Source organism: Rhinopithecus roxellana, chromosome 7 (genome assembly GCF_007565055.1).
Source record: "Rhinopithecus roxellana isolate Shanxi Qingling chromosome 7, ASM756505v1, whole genome shotgun sequence".
Taxonomy (NCBI): domain Eukaryota; kingdom Metazoa; phylum Chordata; class Mammalia; order Primates; family Cercopithecidae; genus Rhinopithecus; species Rhinopithecus roxellana.
Genome location: NC_044555.1, coordinates 84,249,096 through 84,273,475, shown reverse-complemented (window position 1 = coordinate 84,273,475; position 24,380 = coordinate 84,249,096). Strand labels below are relative to the sequence as shown.

General features: G+C 43.7%; 1 protein-coding gene across 1 annotated transcript in view; it reads right to left on the bottom strand.

The window, feature by feature from the left end:
* Positions 1 to 23,533, bottom strand: part of CDKL5 (cyclin dependent kinase like 5) — a 211,346-nt gene extending 187,813 nt beyond the window's left edge. Inside the window, exon 1 of the mRNA XM_030934364.1 lies at positions 23,421 to 23,533. The gene's annotated coding sequence lies outside the window, so the exon portion shown is untranslated. The remainder of the gene's footprint in view (positions 1 to 23,420) is intronic.
* Between the last annotated feature and the right edge of the window lie 847 nt (positions 23,534 to 24,380).

The following is a 24,380-nucleotide window of genomic DNA, read 5'->3' as shown; positions in this document are numbered from 1 at the left end:
TGTAACTATATATACAGTATGCTAATATTTATCCCTGGACAGGAAGCAGCCTAAAACATCTCTGTATCCCTCAAGGTATTTGGCATATTGCCCTTCATCGAACAAGGGTTCAGTAAAAACAACTTTTTGTCTAATGTATGGAGTGCTGTAGTCATTTTAATAATCTGGCAAAGAAGAATGAGTAACAGGAACTAGTATTTACTGCTGCCTGTTATGTACCAAGTACTGTGTTAGGCACTTCACCTATGTTATTTAGTTTAATTTTCACAGACACTGTATGAGGTACATATTAACCAAAAAATCAGGAGTGGGTTTTCATTTTCCAAGAATCAGAACATAATAAAAAATCTAGACTAAAAACTGAGCAACATATCTTACATTTGGCAGCATTTGCTTATTTCACATCAAAAGAATTAAGGGGGCCGGGTACAGTGGCTCACGCCTGTAATCCCAGCATTTTGGGAGGCCGAGGCAGGCGGATCATGAGGTCAAGAGATCGCCTGGCCAACATGGTGAAACCCCGACTCTACTAAAAATACAAAAATTAGCTGGGCATGGTGGCGTGCACCTATAATCCCAGCTACTCGGGAGGCTGAGGCACAGAATTGCTTGAACCCAGGAGGCAGAGGTTGCAGTGAGCCGAGATCGTGCCACTGCACTCCAGCCTGGGCAACAGAGTGAGACTTTGTCTAAAAAATAAATTAATTAATTTAAAAAAATAAAAGAGGTTCTCCCTCAAAAGATACATTTTTCCAGAAGAACACCTGAAAGGTAATAAAATAGAGGAAGTAGGGACTGAGGAAAGAAATGGTTAGTAGTAAGCTACATAACTGAAGAGCTGTGAAACACCCGTGCCAATGTCCCCTCTCTACCTTCTTTCAACAAGACTAATGCAGCATTTACCAAGCCCTGGCTCTCTGAAATAATTCAGACATCCTTACTCCTCATGATGTTGAGGCCACAGAAGTGGGGCAAGGTGCCAATTAACTGTAGCTTCCGTGAGGAATAGGGAATCTCACCACTCAAAAGGCAAGCAATCCACATATTCAATAGAAAAATACTGCATTCCAGGCAAAAGACATAAAGACATCAAGTTTGAAACAAAACTATATAGGAAGCTATACATGCCGGAGCATAGCGTTTGAGGCAGGAGAGAGACGATGTGAGTGAGGTTGGAGAGGTGGGTGGGCAGAGACTATATCAAGGAGAGCCTGATGGGCAAAATGAGGGAATTCAGTCTACTTTCTCTTTCTGTTACCAAGACAGCACCAGTACAGACTTTCAAGTAGGTGAGTGATATGATCTAAATGATATTTTATATCACACTGGCAACTGGAGATAAATATACAAACTGGACAAGACCCAACTATCTGTCTTGGGAGCCCAGGTGGATCTCAGAAAACTAAGTTTTAGGAAAAGCTGTACTTCACATTAGACATGCTGAGTGTAGGGTACCTATAGAATATTCAGGTGTAGATTTCCAGCGGATTACAACGGACACTAAAGCCTGGAGGGAAAAGTCATGGAAGAATTTAAGCCGGGCATGGTGGCTCATGCCTGTAATCCCAGTACTTTGGGAGGTCAAGGCAGTTGGATCGTTTGAACCCAGGAGTTCTGAGACCAGCCTGGGCAACACAGAGAAACCCCATCTCTACAGGGTGAGGATACAGTGAGCTGTGATCATGCCACTGCACTCCAGCCAGGGCAACAGAGTGAGACCCTGTCTCAAAAAGAAAAAAAAAAGAATTTAGAAATTTAGAAAAACATCTGTATATAAGTACAACTGAAATCCTTGGGGTAACTGAGGTACTTCATGGAGACAATGACCTATGATAATCCTTGGCTAAGAAGTCAAAACCAGGTAATAGCAGTGTGTAAGGAGTAAGTAGATCATCAAGAAGCCCACACGGGAGGGAGAGAAAGAAATACAAGAGAAGGACATGGAGAACAAGGATGACAATGGAATACACTGGTTCAAGGAGATAGTGATTAACAGTGTCAGGTGCAACAAAAATGTCAAGTAAAATTAGGAATAAATGAATTCACTAGATGCAGCACACAAGAGGTCACAAGCATTCTCAGCAAAAACAGTTTAAGCAGCGGTGGGGATGGGAAGCCAGAAAGCAACAGCTAAAATTTGAAAAGTGAATGAGAGACTACACGTAAATCGCTCTTTCAGAAGTTTCAACGAGAAGGGGAGAAGTTAGGTAGCTAGGAGAGGATTGGACATGTGGTTCAGGGAGGGTTTCCTAGGATGAGAATCTTAGGCATAAGATAACAGGTAGAGAAAAATGAAGGAGTCAAAAGTGAGACCCTGAGGATGCAGCAACATTACTCAACCCGGGCACTACTGACATTGTGGACCAGGTCATCCTTTGTCATGGGGCTGTCCTGTGCATTGTAGGATATCTAGATGCCTCTACCCATGAGATGCTAGCAGCACATGCATCACCACCACCTCCCAATTTTGACAACCAAAATTGTCGGCAGACACTGCCAAATGTTCCCTGGAGGCAAAATCTTCACCCCTCCTCCCCAAGTGGACAGCCACTAGGAACAGAATGGGGAGAATGAAGGGGAATAACTGATGGGAAAAGACTGCCAAAGAAGCAGCAGTGAAGCCTAAGGCCCCTGGCAAAGGACTGCCTCAAACAGCAGAAGAAGCATCTCATCCTCTGAGATAGGAGGAGAGGGCAACACTGGAGAGGGAGGGATGACAAACTGGTAGATGGAGCCAGAAGTTGAAGAAAATCAACCAGATGGCTCAAAGTTCTCAGTGAAGTGGAGGCAAGGTCATGTGCTGAGTATGAGTGGTGATAATTTAGTGGCAGATTTGAAAACAGTGGCTGGAGTTGTAACAACTGTTGGGGTCTGGTAGCTGGCAGGTCACACCAGGGAATACCGACTGAGGCTGGAAAATAGCATACTCCCTTCTTCACCGAGAATGTTAAAATGTATTATACCTTCCCACAGAAATCACATACTATATACTGATTACTGTTCCAAAGAACTCACAAGTCTATATGAATTTCAACTGCATAATGGAGAGAACAGACTCCTCAGGTTCACCTGGGAAACAAATCCATTTTCTAAATAACATAGTTCCCATCAGATAATGTGAACTGTGCTCTACACAATCAATGTTCAAATGAAATTTTGGTAAATAACCTGTTCAAGGTGGGGGTTGTCTGTGGTTATAACTACTTCCCAGTTCTTTTTTTTTTTTTTTTTGAGACAGAGTTTTGTTCTTGTTGCCCAGGCTGGAGTGCAATGGCGCGGTCTCAGCTCACGGACTGTAATCTCTGCCTACCAGGTTCAAGCGATTCTCCTGTCTCAGTCTCCCAAGTAGCTGGGATTACAGGTGCCCGCCCACCATGCCTGGCTAATTTTTTGTATATGTGTATTTTTAGTAGAGACGGGGTTTCACCATGTTGGCCAGGCTGGTCTCAAACTCCTGACCTCAGGTGATCTGCCCGCCTCAGCCTCCCAAAGTGCTGGGATTACAAGCCTACTTCCTGGTTCTTAACTGGCAGAACTACCTCCTGACCAACAGTCAGGAAGAAAACAAGAATAGACAGGAGTGGCTGCAAAGACAGAAAAATGTATTAAATGAGATTCTTCACATGATAAACACCTGCTCACCCCTGCCCTCTAAATCAAGGGCTGCAAATGCAAATGATTACAGGACCAGGAAACTGGAGAAGTTTCCTGTTTAGTCTGTTCTCACACTGCTTTAAAGATACTACCCAAGACTGGGTAATTTATTTTATAAAGGAAAGCGGTTTAATTGACCCCCAGTTCCGTATGGCTGGGGAGGCCTCAGGAAACTTACAATCATGGCAGAAGGGGAAGCAGGCACCTTCTCCACAAGGCAGCATGACACAGAGTGTAAAGGGGGAAGAGCCGCTTATAAAATAATCAGATCTCATGAGAACTCACAGGAACAGCATGGGGGAGACAGCCCCCATGATCCAGTCACCTCCCACTAAATCCCTCCCCTCGACATGTGGGGATTACAATTCGAGATTAGATTTGGGTGGAGACACAGAGCCAAAATATATCAGTTGTCTGAAGCCTGGGCCTGGGAAAGAAGCTGGAGGTGAACCACCAGCACAAAGACAAAGACAAAGACATAAAGGACTGCCCCTGAGTGAAAAAATAAAAAGAAAAGCTACAAACACCAGCCGAGGGCTGTGCATAGAAAGTGACCCAAACAGGCTGGATGCAGTGGCTCATGCCTGTAATCCCAGCACTTTGGGAGGCCGAGGCGGGCGGATCCCTTGAGGTCAGGAGTCCGAGATCAGCCTGACCAACATGGTGAAACCCTGTCTCTACTAAAAATACAAAAATTAGCAGGGCGTGGTGGCATGCACCTGTAATCCCAGCTACTCAGGAGGCTGAGGCAGGAGAATAGCTTGAACCCGGGAACCGGAGGATGCAGTGAGCCAAGATTGTGCCATTGCAGTGCAGCCTGGGCAACACAGCAAGGCTCCATCTCAAAAAAAAAAAAAAGTGACCCAAACAGAAGGGAAAACCCCAAGTCTGTTCTATACAAATATGGAGTCAAAATTTACACTACTTTGCAGGTGCTGGAGACTCATCTGAGAATAGACCAAAACCTCTCTAGATGCAGCGAACCCAAAGGGTCCCATCAGAGACAAATGCAAAATCAGACCAAAAGAGCATCCCAAAACCCAGGCATAGGCAAACAATTCTCAAATTGTCAAATATTGCATACCACACGGAGAAACAGCAAAAATCTTGGAGGGAAGAAGGGAAGCCAAATGGGAGATTCCATTCCTCAAAAATTACAGCTAAGAAAATAATCCAAACAGGACTTAAACATAACTATATTTTAAAATGTCTCAAGAAAATGCCCTTGTGAAAATTTAAAAGCAGATTTGAAAGAAAATTTAAAAACAGATTTGAAAGAAAATGTAACAGAAATTCTTAAATTTGAAAATATATTCAAGGTGGGGCACAGTGGCTCATGCCTGTACATCTCAGCACTTTGGGAGGCCGAGGTGGGAGGATCACTTGAGACCAGGAGTTCAACACCAACCTGGGCAACACAGCAAGACTCCATCTCTAAAACACGTATATATATGTTTATACACACAAATATATTTGTACAAATATCAATATTTACATATTTGACTATTTATATATAGCCAAATGTTTTTAGTGAAACCCTCAATAAGTTAACAAATTAACTGCACAGTTAAAGAGGAAATTAGTGAATCGTAGATGTCAAGAAATTACCCAGAAGAGAGAGAAATGTAAATTAAAGAAAACTTAAACAACATGAAGGATGTGATGAAAAATCCCAAAACATATCTAAATAATGGTTCCATAAATGGACAATGGAGACAAAACTATTTTAAAAGATAATGGCTAAGATTTTCTCCCACAGCTGAAGACATCAGGGATCCTCGGACTAATGGAATACATCAAATAAAAGCAGGATACATAAAACAAATCCACACCTAGAGATACCGCAGAAAAGAAAACCCTGAAGATCAAAAAAACAAGGAAATAAACAGCAACTCAAAAGTACTATAAATAAAAAATAAATAAATAAACAAGGAAAAGATCTTAAAAGTAGCTCAAGAGGAGAGAGAATTACCTCCCCACAACGAAATTACAACTAAACTGACTGTTGACTTCTCATTAGCAAATAAAAATAGGCCAGATGCCAGTAGTTCACAGCTGTAATCCCAGATCTTTGGGAGACTGAGGAGGATCACTTGAAGCCAGGAGTTCCAGACCAGCCTAAGCAATAAAATGAAACCCATCTCCACCAAAAAATTAAAAATTAATGAGAGCTAAATGATAAGAACTTACGAACACAAGGAAACAACAGACACTGGGGTCTACCTGAGGGTGAAGGATGGGAGGAGGGAGAGGAGCAGAAAAAAATGACTATTGGGTACTGGGTTTAATACCTGGGTGATGAAATAATATGTACAACAAACCCCTGTGACATGTGTTTACCTATGTAACAAAACTTCATATGTACCCCCAAACTTAAAATAAAAGTTAAAAAAAATTTACAAATTTGTCAAAACACAGGAGAATAACATCGAAGTACTCAGGGAAAGTAATTAACCCAAATTCTGGACCCAGCTCAACAATCATTCAAGAGAAAAAGTGAAGTACAGACACTTTCACAAACACCAAGACCAAGTTTACTATTAAAGGGCCCTTACTGAAATAATTATTTAAGAACATTTTTTAATAAAGAAGGAAGAAACTGAACCAAGAAGGAAGAAATAGAGTGCAGGAAGAATGGTGACCAAAGAAACCTGAAAAACACATGAGTAAATATTCACTATTTTTATAGGTGTAAGGTGGCTTAAATAAGGCAAAACTAACACATAAATAACATTAACATGGAAGAGGGGCTAACGGTTAAGGAGTAATTCATTCCAAACTCTTGGTCTTATTCAGGAGGACAGGAATAATAATTAAGCTTAGACTTAAGGAAACACTCATGTTAAAATTTTAAGCGTAACCAAATTTCTGGCTTCAACCTTGGAACAAGAGAACTACAATGAAAAAGAGCTGAACTAATTTCAAATTCAAGACTTTCTTTAAACTCAACAGAGCACTGGGCGCAGTGGCTCATGCCTGTAATCCCAACACTTTGGGAGGCCGAGGCAGGCGGATCACGAGGTCAGGAGATGGAGACCATCCTGGCTAACACGGTGAAACCTCGTCTCTACTAAAAATACAGAAAAAGTAGCCAGGCATGGTGGCGGGCGCCTGTAGTCCCAGCTACTTGATTGGCGTGAACCCGGGAGGCGGAGCTTGCAGTAAGCCGAGATCGCGCCACTGCACTTCAGCCTGGGTGAAAGAGCAAGACTCCGTCTCAAGAAAAAAAACAAAAAACAAAACCAACAGAGCAACCAGTTGGCTCAAAAACTAAGGAGCGCACCTGAAGGGAGAAAGGAGACGACCATATGCTCACCACTCAGAGAGTACAGCTGGACACCAAAAAGAACGGGTAGAAGAGTCAGTAAATGGGTGAAATCTGATGTGGCTTGCTGAAAAGATAGCGTGAAACCACTGGGAGTCACAGAAATTGAGGATATGGTACCTCAACTTCCTGCAGGGCCTTCCTCCTCCAACCCCCCCCCACCCCACCCACTCAGAGGTCTAAAGAGCTCTGAGGTATGCTCATTGTGATGCAAACCTGGGGGTGAGCAGCAGCTAAGCCTGAGAGGCTGGACACTACCCTCAGATCACTCTACCCTATCTCCACTAGGGAAGACAAGCCTTCACTGTGACAGAAGGGACAATGGTTACTTCTACCCTTAAGACAACAGTGAAAAAGCAGGGAGGAGGAATGGGTGCCCAAGTCCTGGGAGGGGGATAGCATTCCACATTGAGCCCACTACAACAGCCAGGGAAGGGGCAAGATCCTGAAACTCAGGCCTGAAACTGAGGCTTAATCAAGAAGAGACCACATCCTACCACCCCTCCCCACCTCCAAGCAAACAAACTTCCAGGAACAGTAAGAGCAGAATATCACTGAGAAAGGGACGGGAGAAAATCAACAGCATGTAAAGAGACCCTCACTAAAGCACGCTTTAAAGGGGAGACCTGAAATTTAGACTGGAACAGACACTGTTCTGGTAAACCAATTCCCACTCTGATCACAAAGTATCTCTAAGAGAATTTGAAAATTGGGGTACACTAAGTTAACCATAACAACACAAAAAAGCTCAAATCCAGCCCAACGTAACAGTGAAAAAGAGGCCTAGCATGACTAACATCATTTTGCTTCTAAGCCCCCACCACCACCCAGTGATACCATCTAACTATGGGAGACATTCAGTCTATAGTTTATAGTTTAAAGCAAATAGTCCCTTCTGAAAACTAACCCCTGAAGAGATAAGGGCAGTGTACACACAACAATGTTGTTAACGATTTCTTTTTTCTTTTTTTTTTTTTTTTGAGACAGGGTCTCACTCTGTCACCCAGGCTAGAGTGCAGTGGCACTATCATGGCTCACTGCAGCCTCGACCTCCTGGGCTCAGGTGATCCTCCCACCTCAGCCTCCTGAGTAGCTGGGACCACCGGTGTGTGCCAACACACTCGGCTAATTTTTGTATTTTTGGTAGAGACGGTGTTTCACCATGTTGCCCAGGCTGGTCTTGAACTCCTAGGCTCAAGTTATCTGCCTGCCTCAGCCTCCCAAAGTGCTGGGATTACAGGAGTGAGCCACCATGCCCAGCCATGTTAAAGATTTACAGTATTGTGACCTGACCAAGGACAAAGAAGTTTCACAACCTCCACAGACCCTCACTGCCACCCAGATGTCTGTGGTCATCATAGTCACCTCTTGACCTCAATCTCCTCCTTCTTCTCTCTTCCTTTAACATAAAAGGAGGCTAAAATTCGTATTAACTTAAGATGGTTCTTTAGGACATTACTAGCACCATCTTCTCCGGTTGCTGGCTCCCCAAATAAAATTGCTTTCCTTGCCCCAACACCTTGTCTCTTAACTTATTGGCTGTCATGTGGTGAGTAGTACAACCTTGGACTTGACTACACCATTTCCTAAATAAACTAACTCAAATACCAGCACTAATGGCCTAGCAGAAGGAAAGACATACCCGTTTATAGACATAAAGATTATATGGAGGCTGAAGTGGGTGGATCACCTGAGGTCAGGAGTTCGAGACCAATCTGACCAACACAGTGAAACTCCATCTCTACTAAAAATACAAAATTAGCTAGGTGTGGTGGCACATGCCTGTAATCCCAGCTAATTGGGAGGCTGAGGCAGGAGAATGGCTTGAACCCGGGAGGCGGAGGTTGCAGTGAGCCAAGATAGTGCCACTGTGCTCCAGCCTGGGCAACAAGAGCAAAACTCTGTCTCAAAAACCACAATAACAACAAAAAAAGATGATATGGTCAGGTGCAGTGGCTTACACCTACAATCCTACCACTTTGGGAGGCCAAGGCAAGAGGAGCCTGAAGATATGACTGAATTGCTGTGATCTCATGATAAAACATGAATGGGCAAAGGAGTTGCTGCTTATGGAAGAACAAAGGAAGTGTTTTTCTGAGATGGAATCTACTTTAAACATTTTTGAAGCCTTAAACATTTTTGAAATGACTATTTCAAAAATAGACTATTCTATAAACTTAGTTGATAAAGCAGCAGCGGGCTTGGAGAAGTAGTTCTAATGCGGGTAAAATGCTATCAAACAGCATCGTATGCTACAGAGAAACCTACAATGAAAGGAAGAGTCAACAGATACGGCAAACTTCATTGTTGTCCTATTTTAAGAAACTGCCACAGATCCCCCAACCTTCAGCAACCACCACCCTGATCAGTCAGTCACCATCAATACTAAGGCAAAACCCACCACCAGCAAAAAGGTTATGGGTCACTGAAGGGTCAAATGATTGCCAGCATTTTTTGGCAATAAATTAAATTAAAGTATGTGCTTTTATTTTTTAGACATAATGCTATTGTACACTTAATGGACAACAGTATAGTGTAAACAAAGCTTTGTTTTTTTTTTTTTTTTTTTGGAGACCAAGTCTCACTCTATCGCCCAGACTGGAGTGGAGTGCAGTGGTGTGATCCCAGCTCACTGCAATCTCCACCTCCTGGCTTCAAGTGATTCTCCCGCCTCAGCCTCCTGACTAGCTGGGATTACAGGCGCGAGCCACCACACCCAGCTAATTTTGTATATTTAGTAGAGACAGAGTTTCACCATGTTAGCCAGGCTGATCTCGAACTCCCAACCTCTGGGATCTGCCTGCCTTGGTCTCCCAAAGTGCTGGGATTACGAGTGTGAGACACCACGCCCAGCCAACAAAGCTTTTATATGCACTGAGTAACCAAAAAATTTGTGTGACTTGCTTTACGGCAATATTTGCTTCATTGTGGTAGTCTAAAACAAAACTATCTCCAAAGTATGCCTGTACTGTACAACGTAGATACATGCACGCACGCGCGAGCACACACACACACACACACACACACACACACCTATTATGAAACAGAACTCAGCATTTCAATGAATTCATGCAATAAATCATAAAAAAAAACTCAGAGACGTCACTCTGGTAGTTGTCATCTTTGGCTTCCCCTTCATCTGCCATACTGTAAATGTTGGTAGAAAAGATTCTGGGGCCCCACAGAGAGCTATTAGCACCTACTCATTTATCAGTGTGGACCCAATTATAACAATTACACATCTTACACAGGTAACTAGACACAGGACAGGCATGTCTATAGGGTGAGCAGAGAGGAGGATCCACTAGATAGGCACCTGATATAGCAACCACTGCACAAGGAAGAAGATACAAACATGAGGAAATGGGTGGGGGGGGGGTGCAAAAAGGGGCACCTTTGATAAGGGAAGTGTTTATTGAGCACTTCCTACGTGTAAGGCAATGTGGTACCCACATACTGAGTGTATAACAGTCAACACTCCAAGCCTCCATGAAGTTTACAGTAGAAAAGATCCTGGGATGTAGCTACGGTACAAGCATCAAAGCAAAGCATGTAGTACATAAATAAACATTACTTCTTGCAATTCTCCCAGCTTTATATGCCCATCCTTAGCTCACACCTGCGATCCCAGCACTTTGGGAGGCCAAGGCAGGCAGATAATGAGGTCAGGAGTTCAAGACCAGCCTGGACAACCTGGTGAAACCCTGTCTCTGCTAAAAATACAAAAATTAGCCAGGCGTGGGGGCACATGCCTGTAATCCCAGCTACTTGGGAGACTGAGGCAAGAGAATTGCTTGAACCCAGGAGGCGGAGGTTGCAGTGAGCCGAGATCACGCCATTGCACTCCAGCATGGGGGACAGAGCAAGATTCCGTCTCAAAAAAGAAAAAAAAAAAAAGAAAAGAAAAGAAAAGAACTCATGGCAAAAGCAAACTCAATTCAAGGCTGAATCAATATGTAGATTTCAAAGGAAATACTTGAAGAAGGTGATGCTGCAGTTATTCTTTGTACATGTGGAGAGGAACAGTGGGCAATAGCATTGTATACAGACATGAGCTAACAACTTTACACCAAGAAAGACTTGAATGAATGCTCACGCAACCACCAAGGCAATCAAAAACTTAGCATGGCAAAGATTTCCTAAAAAGAATTCAGCATGTAGGGACATTTACTGTGGGAGAAAGAAACAAATCAGGATATAAAAAATAACACCTTTATAGCACTTATATATAAATAAGCCCACCTGAACATAAAATGTTTAACAGAGACCAATTTAATGTAAGAGATAAGGCCACAGAATGTGAACCAGATTTGAAAATGGTGTTCTTGATGAAGATTAGTGCTCCTATACAATAGTAACAAAATTTTCTAAAACCATTCTGGGTGCTTACATGTTATTTCATAAAATATGAAATAGCATAAATACTGAGAAATATTAAACTAGATCTAAGAAACTGTATTTGGAAGAACAAAAGAATAAAGCAAATTTAATGAAACATTTCGTTAAAACATTAAATACCTTGAGCAGATTAAAGGTGTCTGGAGGGAAAAAAACAGCCAAGAACTTTAAGTTTAAATATGGAAGAGAGTTAAAGCTGTTAGAAAAAATATTCTAATTCAGTTATAAATAGAAATGGCATTCCTATATAAGGTTAACAGAACAGTGAGGGATAAAGGTACTTTTAGAAAATTAAAGGGAATTTCTACAAAAACAATGAAAATAATACTGCAGACGACAATCAATCAAGAAAGGAGTTACAAAAATTTTAATGAAACGACAGAAGAATATTTTACCTTGCAGAGATTATGACCTTTCTGGTAAATTACCAAGGTTCCAGTGAACTAAAATTCTTGGATTTTGTAGCATTTCATTTCATGTCACACCCCTGCTTAAAATCTTTAACCGTTTCCCGGGAGACTTAGGGCAAGTTCAAAAACCCAGCAAATGGCCTACTAAGCCTTTTCAAGACCTGGCCCCTGTTGCCAACTTCTGCTTCAATGCCTGTTTCTCTATTTTCTGGTCGTTGTAGATTTCTTTCAGTTCTTTTTTTTTTTTTTTTTTTTTTTTTGAGTCAGAGTCTCACTGTCGCCCAGGCTGGAGTGCAGTGGCATAATCACGGCTTACTGCAGCCTCAAACTCCTGGGCTCAAGCAATCCTCCCAGCTTACTCTCTGGGAGTAGCTAGGACTACAGGAACATACCACCACACTCAGCTAATTTTGCATTTTTGTAGAAATGGGGTTTTGCCATTTTGCCCAGGCTGGTCTTGAACTCCTGGGCTCAAGTGATCTGCCTGCCTCAGCCTCCCAAAGTGCTGGGATTACAGGCATGAGTCACCACGCCCGGCCCTCTTTTAGTTCTTTGAAAGGTTCTGTTGTGCAAAAACCCCAGCTCTCTCACCTTGCCTCATCACATTTGCACCTTCTGTCTGAAAAACTTATTTCCCCAACTAGACCAGGTCCTTCTCATTCTTCAGGTCTCACTTAAATGTTACTTCCTCAGAGTGACCTTCCCACCTCTTCCCCCAAGGACAGACTCTCCAGCCCTACCCTGTTACATACAGTTGACCCTTGAACAACACAGGTTTGAACTGCATGGATCCACTTATACCCAGATTTTTTTTCAATATAAATTACACTGAGTGTGCCTGCCTCTCCTGCCTCCCCTTCCACCTTCTCTACCTCTTCCACCTCTGCCCCTGCTGAGACAGCAAGACAACTCCTCCTCTTCCTCCTCAGCCTACTCAATGTGAAGACAATGAGCACCTTTATAATGATCCACTTCCTCTTAATGAATAGTAAGTATCTTTTCTCTTCCTATGATTTTAATAACATTTTCTTCTCTGGCTTACGTTACTATAGGAATACACTACATAATACATATAACATACAAAATAACGTGTTAATTGACTATTATTACCAGTAAGGCTTCCGGTCAACAGTATGTTATTTTAGTAAAGTTTTTAGGGGGTCAAAAGTTATACTTGGATTTTTGACTGCGTGAGGGTCAGCACCCCAACCTCTACGTTGTTCAAGGGTCAGGTATACTCCCATAGTGTTCTGTAATTCTCCTCTGCCTCCATCTCAAGACTAAATTCTTTGGCCAGGCTTGGTGGCTCACACCTGTAATCCTAGCACTTTGGGAGGCCAAGGTGGGTGGATCCCTTGAGGTCAGGAGTTCGAAATCAGCCTGGCCAACATGGTGAAACCCTGTCTCTACTGAAAATACAAAAATCAGCCAGGTGTGGAGGCACGCACCTGTAGTCCCAGCTACTTGGGAGGCTGAAGCACAAAAATCGCTTGAACCCAGGAGGTGGCGGTGGCAGTGAGCCAAGATTGCACCACTGCACTCCAGCCTGGGCGACAAGAGTGAGATTCTGTCTCAAAAAATAATTAATTATTTGAGGGTAGTGACTACTTACATCTTATTTATCACTCCATGTAGTCTCCAGCATAGTCTGGCACACAGTACATACTCATTAAGTAATATTTGTTAAATGAATGAAGGACAGATCCTCAGGATGTAGGACAGATTATTTGAGAAATAAATAATTGATAAAGTATAAAATACCTATTTGCACAAAATTAGCTTTTGTCTACCCCAACTATTTTCAGTAACTACAATTAAAATCAAACCTTTTCTTTTCATTTGCATTGCTAAACTTGAATTTACTGGTAATATTAGGAATAATGATTACTAGCAATTACAGTTAATATATCCCATAAGTGGCTGACAAACCTTGGTGGGGTGTGTGTCTAGGGGTGTGGATAAATTCTAGGATATGTCACATCTGACCCAGCCTCTGGTAATCTGTGAAGGATTCTATTCATAAGGAAGTTAGTTTCTAAAATCAGCAATGTCAGGGTAATCAGGTAAATCCAGGCAAGTTGTTCTTCAACTATTACTTACCACCTTTTTTATCTGCCATATCTTCCTCATGAGACTGTATATGTTTACTTTAATTATCAAAATACAATCTCATACTTCTAAGAACCTAATCTTTAAACATAACACAAAATCTTTTTCTTTATTTTGAGATGGAGTCTCGCTCTGTGGCCCAGGCTGGAATACAGTGGCGCGGCCTTGGCTCATTGCAACCCCTGCCTCCCAGGTTCATGGGATTCTCCCGACTCAGCCTCCTGAGCAGCTGCGGTTACAGGTGCGTCCCACCACACCCGGCTAATTTTTGTATTTTTTTAGAGACAGGGTTTCACCTTGTTGCCCAGGCTGGTCTCGAACTTCTGACCTCAAGTGATCCGCCCACCTTGGCCCTCCCAAAGTGCTGGCATTACAGGCATGAGCCACCGCGCCTGGCCCATAATACAAAATCTAAAACTGATATCTAAAATTGCAACTTACCTAAAATAATGTAAAGTAAGCTTTTTAAACAATATATATTATTTATATATGTTTTGTTAATTTCCAGAAACCAAAGTTGTTCTTACTATCAAAATCAAGTTACACTGGCACTTCATGTTACCATTTGATAGAGTCCAAAAAAAAAAAGGCAAGCCTATGCCTATTTCGAACCAGTTATGATTGAACTGACAGTAAACTATTAATATCAGACCAGCACTGTGTGTCTAACCTGTTTGCCATTAAAAATCCAGACACAACCAACCACACAAAGAGTTATTGATTTACCTGCCTGGTACATATAAGGGTCACTTTCCATTGAGAAATGTTCACCTAAAAGCAAAGAAAATTAGATACAGTTTCCAAAACACTTTACTTCTAACCAAACCATTACATTCCTCTACTATATGTACCCAGAAACATAACATCCCTAAGCAGTGTCCGTCCACACAAGCAATACACCGAGCAAAGGAGGAAACCTGCACAAGTGGGGATCAGCCTGTGCTGATTAGACTTCCCGTTCCCAAGCTGGCCTTACTCCCCAGTCCACCCTAGAAGGTCACTAAGAAGAAAATGATGCAGGCAGGAAAAGGCAATTACGGTACCTTGCATGTTAAGCTGTTTGCAAATCCCATCACAATCCAGTCTGAAGTAGACGAAGTGTCTAAATATCTGAATTTGATGAAGCCTGCTCTACGACATGCGCATTAGGCACGCATCTGTCAAGGGGGATTAGAGGTCCAAACAATAAAATGCACAATGTTATTAGCTTAAAATCAAGAAAACCAGTTGTTTCCCTGTGCTCTTACATTTGGAATTAACTTTTTCTTGCACAATAATTATGTTACTTTTACCTTCATTTCTTTTCCCTGCATTCCCAACATATCACCAAGAATGTTGTATTTTATTTGTTGGTTTAAAAAAGATCAAATGAAAATAAAATTTAAGCCACAAACACAAGGTAATTTATACCATTTGCCATTATGATCCTTCAAATTTTGCTATGTATTATGCTTAGGCAAGAATTTTTGAAAATACAAAAAGCATTAATAAATGATAATATGTGTGAATTTTTTTTTTGAAACGGAGTCTCGCTCTCGTTGCCCAGGCTGGAGTCTAACGGTGCCATCTTGGCTCACCGCAACCTCCACCTCCCGGGTTCAAGCAATTCTCCTGCCTCAGGCTCCCGAGGAGCTGGGATTACAGGCATGCGCCACCACACTCGGCTAATTTTATATTTTTAGTAGAGACGGTTTCTCCATGTTGCTCAGGCTGGTCTCGAACTCCCGACCTCAGGTGATCCGTCTGCCTCGGCCTCCCAAAGTGCTGGAATTACAGGCCAGCCACCACGCCCAGCTGAGAAGTATATATATATATTTATTTTATTATTATTTTTTTTTTTTTGAGACAGGGTTTCACTCCTGTTGCCCAGGCTGGAGTGAATGGTACGATCTTGGCTCATTGCAACCTCTGCCTCCCAGGCTCAAGCCATCCTCCCACCTCAGCCTCCCAGGAGGCTGGGACTACAGGTGTACACCACTGCACTCAACTGACTTTTGTATTTTTTGTAGAGACGGAGTTTCACCATGTTGGCCAGGCTGGTCTCAAACTCCTGACCTCAAATGAACTGCCTGCCTTGGCCTCCCAAAGTGCTGGGATAACAGGCGTGAGCCACCCACACCTGGCCTCCAGAAGATATTTTTTAAGGACATCTTTTAGGCCAGGCACACTGGTTCATGTCTGTAATCCCAGCACTTTGGGAGGCCAAAGTAGGGGAATGGCTTGAGCCCCGGAGTTCAAGACAAGCCTGAACAAAACTGTGAGAACCCATCTCTACAAAACACAAAAAAATTACCCAGGCATAGCGGCCTGCGCCTGTAGTCCCAGCTACTCAGGAAGCTGAGGTGGGAGGATCACTTGAGCCTGGGGAGGCAGAGGCTGCAGTGAGCCATGATCACACCACTGCACTCTACCCTGGGTGACAGACTTGAGACCCTGTCTCAAAAAAAAAAAAAAAAAAAAAAAAGACATCTTTTAAGATCTACATGATTTCATTTGTCAATGTCTGATGATAAAGAGATCTAGGTTGGCTAGGCACGGTAGCTTACATCTGTAATCCCAGCACTTTGGGAGGCCGAGGCAGGCAGATCACCTGAGGTCAGGGGTTCAAGACCAGCCAGGCCAACATGGTGAAACCCTGTCTCTACTAAAAACACAAAAATTAGCCAGGCATGGTGGCACATGCCTGTAATCCCAGCTACTTTGGAGACTGAGGCAGGAGAATCGCTTGAACCCAGGAAGCAGAGGTTGCAGTGAGCCGAGATCACACCACTGCACTCCGGCCTGGGTGACAGTGAGATTCCATCTTAAAAAAAAGAAAGAAAGGGCCGGGCGCGGTGGCTCAAGCCTGTAATCCCAGCACTTTGGGAGGCCGAGACGGGCGGATCACGAGGTCAGGAGATTGAGACCATTCTGGCGAACACGGTGAAACCCCATCTCTACTAAAAAATACAAAAAACTAGCCAGGTGAGGTGGCGGGCACCTGTAGTCCCAGCTACTCGGGAGGCTGAGGCAGGAGAATGGCGTAAACCCGGGAGGCGGAGCTTGCAGTGAGCTGAGATCCGGCCACTGCACTCCAGCCTGGGCGACAGAGCGAGACTCCGTCTCAAAAAAAAAAAAAAAAAAAAAGAAAGAAAGAAAGAAATTGGCCAGGCACAGTGGCGCATGCCAGTAGTTCCAGCTACTCAAGAGGCTGAGGTGGGAGGATCGCTCAAGTCTAGGAGGTGGAGGTTGCAGTGAGGTTAGATCACAGCACTGCACTCCAGCCTGGGCAACAGAGTGAGACCCTGTCTCAAAAAAAAAAAGAAAAGTGGTCTAGGTGAAGCAAGTAAATAAGGTTAAAAAAACTCATGGACAGGAGAGAATTTTGGGGGTGATGGAAATGTTCTAAAACTGGACTGTAATGATAGCTACGCCAACTCCATAAATTCACTTAAAAATAATGGAATCATACACTAAAAAGGTGAGTTTTATGGTATGTAAAGTACACCTCCATTACGTTATAAAGAAATCAAAATTTTGTAATCCCAGCACTTTAGGAGGCCAAGGCAGGCAGATCACAAGGTCAGGAGATCAAGACCATCCTGGCTAACACGGTGAAACCCTGTCCCTACTAAAAATACAAAAAAAAATTAGCCGGGCGTGGTGGCGGGCACCTGTAGTCCCAGCTACTCGGGAGGCTGAGGCAGGAGAATAGTGTGAACCTGGGAGGTACAGCTTGCAGTGAGCCAAGACCACACCACTGCACTCCAGCCTGAGCGACAGAGCGAGACTCCATCTCAAAAAAAAAAAAAAAAAGAAATCAACAAATTAACGCACAGGTCCCATCTGTGTAGAAATATGGTCCTGCTTTGGCCAAGATTATTTCTGGCCCTGAGGCTCTACAGTATTCGTTAGCACTTTCTAACTTTAATAAGTAACAAAAGTGATTTTAATCGATTACAGAAAAAGATGTTAAGTCCTCTTTTTTCCTAACATGGACTTTTAAGTGTTCTTTTAGGGTACATAACTGTTTAGTTCTCTTAATGATAGGTCTTATTAAAAAAAAAAAAAAAATCACAGCCAGGTGTGGTGGCTCACGCCTGTAGTCCCAACACTTTGGGAGGCTGAGGCAGGAGGATCACCTGAGGTCAGGAGTTCGAGACCACTTGGCCAATATGGTGAAACCCCATCTCTATTAAAAATGCAAAAAAAATTGCCGGGCATGGTGGCAGGTGCCTGTAATTCCAGCTACTCAGGAGGCTAAGGCAAGAGAATCACTTGAACCCAGGAGGCGGAGGTTGCGGTGAGCCGAGATCCCACCACTGCACTCCAGCCTGGGTGACAGAGCAGGACTCTGTCTCATTAAAAAAAAAAAAAAAATTTAAAAATTAAAAAAAAATTTTAATCACAAGAAGCTTTAAATAGCAGAAAATTCTACTTTCACATAGAAAAATTTTCAGAGTCCAACCTCTGTATTAGCACACAACAACGGGTGGGTGCGGTGGCTCATGCCTGTAATCCTAGCACTTTGGGAGGCTGAAGCGGGCGGACTGCCTGAGCTCAGGAGATCAAGACCAGCCTGAGCAACACGGTGAAACCCCTGTCTCTACTAAAATACAAAAAAATTAGCTAGGCGTGGCAGCATGCACCTGTAATCCCAGTTACTTGGGAGGCTGAGGCAGGAGAATCGCTTGAACCCAGGAGGTGGAGGTTGCAGTGAGCAGAGATCACACCATTGCACTCCAGTCTGGGCAACAGAGCGAGACTCCGTCTCAAAAAACACACACACACACAATAATAGTATATCTCTATAGACTTTACCTCCAGATTTTATTTCACTGGTCATAATTACACAAGAGGTGCCCATCTGCAAATTATAATGGCTGCCATTTTATTTCAAGGGTATATCTAAGCCACAAAATTGAATTCAAGGAGTATCTTTGTAGCCTTTATTAGTGTAGCAAATTTAATCAAAGTCCATCAAAGGTTATAATGCAATATCCAGAAACATGAAATACCAAGTAGCTAATTAGAAACAACTACCTCATTTTTGGCATGATTATGTACAGCCTTCATTTATGAAGAAACATAACCTCTGTTAGAAAAGTCTGACCCTCTGGTTAGAAAAGTCTGCACTTCCAACTGTCCTATCCAGCAGTCCTGATGGATCTGAGTTCAGTCCCCCATGTGACTAAAGGTCCAGCAGCCTTGCCAATGTAGCCTGTGAACTCCAAGAAGCATATATATACCTTCAGTACCACCCCAGGCATGATATACAGTAGGAACTCAAAATACCCTTGGGGTGGACCTGGCGGTAGCTCATGCCTGTAGTCCAAGCACTTTGTGAGGCCAAAGCGGGAGACTCGCTTGACGCCAGGAGTTCAAGACCAGCCTGAGCAACATCATAAGACCTTGCCTCTATTAAAAATAAAGAAAAACTGGCCTGGTATGGGAGCACGTGCCTGTAGTCGCCAGCTACTAGGGAGGCTGAGGTGGGAGGATCGATTGAGTCTGCCAGGTTAAGGGTGCAGCAAGCTGTGATAACACCACTGCACTCCAGCCTGGGCAACGGAGTGAGACCCCGTGTCAAAAATAAATATGCTTGGGAAATCAGTTTCCTAAAGAGAAGCAGAAAGCATGGTTTTGAAGAGCACAGCTTCAAGTCAGACCAGTTCGGATGGCAATTTTGCTGCTTCTGATGACTAGCTGGGTAATCTCAGCAAAGTACTTTATTTCTGAGCCCATTTGACATGTATACAGGAGGTAAGAAGACCTACTTCATAGAGCTGTTGTGAGAACACACATGTATTCATGCAAAAAAATTACTTGTCACAGTGTCTGGCATTCAGTACGGCTCAATAGACGGAGTATCACAATTATTACAGAGAAGACTGCCCAAAAGAGAGACCACACCCAAAACTTGACCCTGATTAGGATTATCTCAAACACAAATGTTTCTAAGAGCTTAATTCAAAGTATTGACAATCAGTTTCAAATACCTGAATGGGCTAGTTCCTTTTAACCTAGTAAATAACTTTCTATTAATTCCCAAATCTGAAATGTTTAAATGTTATCAGTCTCTAGGTAGAAGGTCCTTACCCTCAGCTTTCACACCCACCGACAGAATTGCACCCAAGCTCGTATCTCAGTGTGAAGAAATGTACAAACTTGAATGAGAAATGAGGCCAGATCTCTGATTAATTCAGTAATCCATGCACTGCTCTACACACATAAAAAAAAATTCTAAAAACGATCAAAACCTAAAATCTGAACACTAAAATTGCGCATCACCAACAAAAGATTTCTAACGTCAAGCTTGAGATTGAAAGCAAATTAGAAAAACCTCCAAATAGAAAGTTCAAATGTAGTCTTTTAATTGCATTATTGTCCTAAGTTGAAATGTAGTCCAACTGATGCCATGATCAGATGATAAAGAATCTGTGAGATTCTATCTCCTCCTTTATCAAGAAATTTGATGCTGCCAAATTATTTGATGTTGGAAAAAAAAAAAAAACTTTAAAATCTAAAATTACCCAATTCTGAGCAAATAGCTTTTTCTACTTAGAAAGCAACTTAATACTTCAAATTGTGCTGGTCTTGTACCAAAGTTAAGGGTTATCTACAAGATTTCCCTCACGTTTTAGATCTATGCATGTGAATTAATTTATTCCTAAATGCCTCATATTATTATTTGACATCAACTTATTACATGAAAAAGTCATATCCCCACAGTAACTGCCAAAAATCAGGCACTGTGTTAGAATACCTTCTAATATCTAGAGGAAATAAAGATCACCAGTTATCAAAACGGCAGGGGACAGAATGTGAAATTTTAACAGACATGTTGAAGAAAACCTATTTTCCTTGCTCTCTTTACAAATTTCTCACAGCCAATTTCTCAGATAAAGCTAAATTTTCTTTTACAAAGTAAATTGAAATGAAAATCATAATGAAAGGTTAACTTTCTGCAAGAGAAGCCACTGTCATTTCCAACAATGCAGCTATTGTTAAGAGTCTCTCATAGATTCCTGGACACCGTGGTGAAACAAGGCTAGGGGTGATACTTAAAGGAATTTCTCCACCTCTGTCTTTCAGTTTGTAATGTAACAATACTGTACCTTCAAAGTAGAAACACCATGTAAAATCTGGTTCCTGTTAACTGAAACTGCCTTAACCCCAAGCAGCATATTTGCAACCAAATACATCTGATTCGCAGTCAACCTTCTATTACCCATCTATGCGAGATGGCCCTGAGATTTCTTTCAATGGGAGCCTTTCCTTTTAAAACCCCAGGGGACACAATAGATGCCACACTCTGATTTAAATAATTCCAAGAAAATTACAATATAAACAAAAGCAGACTTAGGGAACTTGCATAAGTAAAAATCAAAAACCTAAGAAAAAGGGGTAAAAAAATACCAACCACAAACCCCTAAATCATGAATAAATTTTAAGACTGAGCCAGGAATAAAGGAATACTCTCTGGACAAAGAATTCTATTTCAAATTTTTTTTAAAATATCAGATTTTGCTTTTAAAAAATTTAGGCTTAGGAAATATGCTAAACAACAAAACTGGAATACTCAACTGTTTGATATATATACATATAGCAAATTAATCGCTGCATTGACTGTGTTAAAAAGGCAAGACAATTCAAAGAGATTTGATACCCTCTCCAATTGAGGAACCCCCAACTACTCTGAAATGGCAGATTATTTAACACTCTTGGAATGGTTAACTTTATTTAGAATGCCTCTTTTGGAGTTCTATTATTTAATACAGCCAAACGGAATTTTTCCCTAATTAGGTTTCCTTGTACTTGTGAAATGCTCACCATACAGTGCTGGCAGCATTAGCTCTACAGCTTCTCTCTTCTGGCTCCATCCCCCCTCACCCACCCTCACCTCCCCCCCACACACCCCACCCCCCACCCCCGCCCCGAAAAAAAGATTTCCTTCCCAAATGTTCTCTTCTCTGCATTTGTCAACAGAAACACCTACTGGTGGTGTCAAACTGCTAAGACTGCTGCAGGCTTCCTTATTCCTGGTTTCAGTGTCAACGCCAAAAATTCTCAATCCTAAAATAGTACTTTTAATAAAAAGAAATTAAAAGTCTTGCTAGGTACTCAACCTATCATATTCTCAAAAAGCAGCACGCCTTTTTTAAAAATCTATTATTAATGGACCCTAATTGGATTGTTAATCATAAGATCATACTATCCCCTTCAACACTTAAGATACAGGAACAAGTAAATATAGCCTCTTCACATTTTGTGAATAACACATTTTAAAACACTTAAAGGGAATAAAAACAAATTTGCATTTAAGTGTCACTCACATGTAATTCCGAATAGCCTCGGTGAAGATGTCTTTTTCGTAACCCTACAGCAAGAAAGAAACAAGCTGGAAATGTTCCAGCAGTTGTTACCTAAAATGATAATCCTGTTCTATACACATCTCTGTCTCCTGTTTCAGACAAACGCTCTCAAATTAATTTGTCTAATCTTTTACATTTAACTATATAACCATTACGTTCAAACAAACCTAATTCAGATGCACAGAAATAAATCATTCGGTGTCAACAATACTTTCTAAAATCAGCTTAAATTCCAGCCAATTAAAATAGATTGTGCTAACAGAATACTGATCTGTAACTACTTAAATATCACAGCACCCGTCTAATCTCACTGTAGAGATACTAAGGTCAGGCTTTTCTTATTCAGGCATCTGTGCTTTAACACTCAAGTGAAGCGAAAAACAAAACCCTCAAGGAAGATCTGCCTTTACACTGAAATATGTTCAGGTTATTTTTTCCCCCAACGTGGGCACAAAACGTGTCAACGCAAGGAGGACCTGTTCGTTCTGGGAGACGGTTCCAAACCCCAGAATCCGATTTCTATGAGGGTCCAAAGGGTAACAAGGTCTGAGAAGGGGCCATTCTTCTTCCCCGCACTATGCCAGTCGTGAACTTCACAGCATCGCCTGAAACTTGTTCGGGGGAGGTTGCGGAGCCGTGGGGCCAGCGGCGGGTCGCTCGCCCACCCTCCCGGGCAGCCAAGGTCAGAAGGGCCAGGGCCGCGACTGGAGTCTCGGGCTCCCTCCGAACTCGGGCAGGGGGCTCGGGCGCGCAGGCCCCTCTTCGACGCCGGCGGGAAGGGGCTTCCCTCGCCGCAAGCCCCGGGGAGCTCTTGCCGCGGGAGCGGCAGGGCGGGGACGCCGCAGACCCGCCGCTGAGGGAAGCCCCGCGGGGCAGGCTCGACCCGTCGCCCCTCTTTCACACCCTTTCGCCTCCCCACACCCCAAAAGGCAGCCCCAGCCCCTGGGAGGAAGCCCTTCCAGAGGCGCAGGAGAGCGCTGAGGAGTGGCTACTCCGGGCTGGGACGCCCTCACCGCGTCGCCCCGTTCCGGGGGGACCGGCGCCGCCGCCCCTTCTCTCGTCCGCCCGGGGGGACCGGGTGGGTCCCCACTCTCAGAAGAAGCTGGGTGAACGCGGGGCCGATGTAAGGACAAGAAGGCTTGGCGGGCGGGTGGCGGCGCGACTACTCACCCCGCCGAGTCCCCCACTTCTAGCAGGGGACCCCACAGCTCCTGAGGACGCCGTCGCCGCTTTACCTTCCCCAGCGGCAGAGACAACTAATCGAAACCTCCGGCCCCGCCCTCTAGCAGAAGCGAACGCGCAGCCTAATTTGCTAACTGCCCCGCCCCAGCCGGCCCGTTCTGACCAATGGAAAAGCGCCTCAGGCTCTGCCCGATCCCGCCTTTACCCCGCCCCCTTCTAGTAGGAGCCAATGAGAAGGAAGCGCTTGTCTTGGGGTTCGGGCTCGCGCCGCTCGTGCTCGAGTCTCCGAAGCCGGAGAACGCTGGTTCCTTATACAAGCTCGCCTGCGCGCTCACGCGCGCGCCGCGCCTCCTGGCACGCCAGGTTTGGTTGCCCCGCCAAGCCCTAGCAACCTGGGCTGGAGAGGCTGAGAGGGGCGGGGCCCGAGCCTGGAGCTGACGCCGGGGGGAGCGTGGGGAAGGAGGGAGAGGGTCGACGGTGGTGGGGTGGGGAGATCGTGACTGAGAAAGGGGTGGCTGCGGAGGTAGGGGGTGGCGAGGAGGCCCCGGAATCCGCCTGTCACTGCGGAAAAAAGGGGGAATCCTGCCTGCAGCGCAGCTATCCTGCCCTCCCTCCGGAGGGACCCGTGCCGGGGGCTTTGGTGGGGGAAGTCGGGGAAGAGGGGGAGAGCACACTCGGGGCGGGAGCTGAGAAATACAGGATGGAGGATGGTTTATCTCTGTTGTTGGTAAAAATGACATCGAAGTCCATTGCTGCTGCTGCCCAACTGTTGCCACTGCGTGTGCACACACACACGCCCGTATGCACACACATAACACACACTCACACGTACACTCATCCAGCAGCTTGCTGTCCCTTGGGTGAGTTAGGCGCAAAGACCTAGCACCCTGAGGATTCCTTACACGGCAGCCGAGCGCGTGCAAAGAGCTGTCGCAGCAGTAGCAGCAG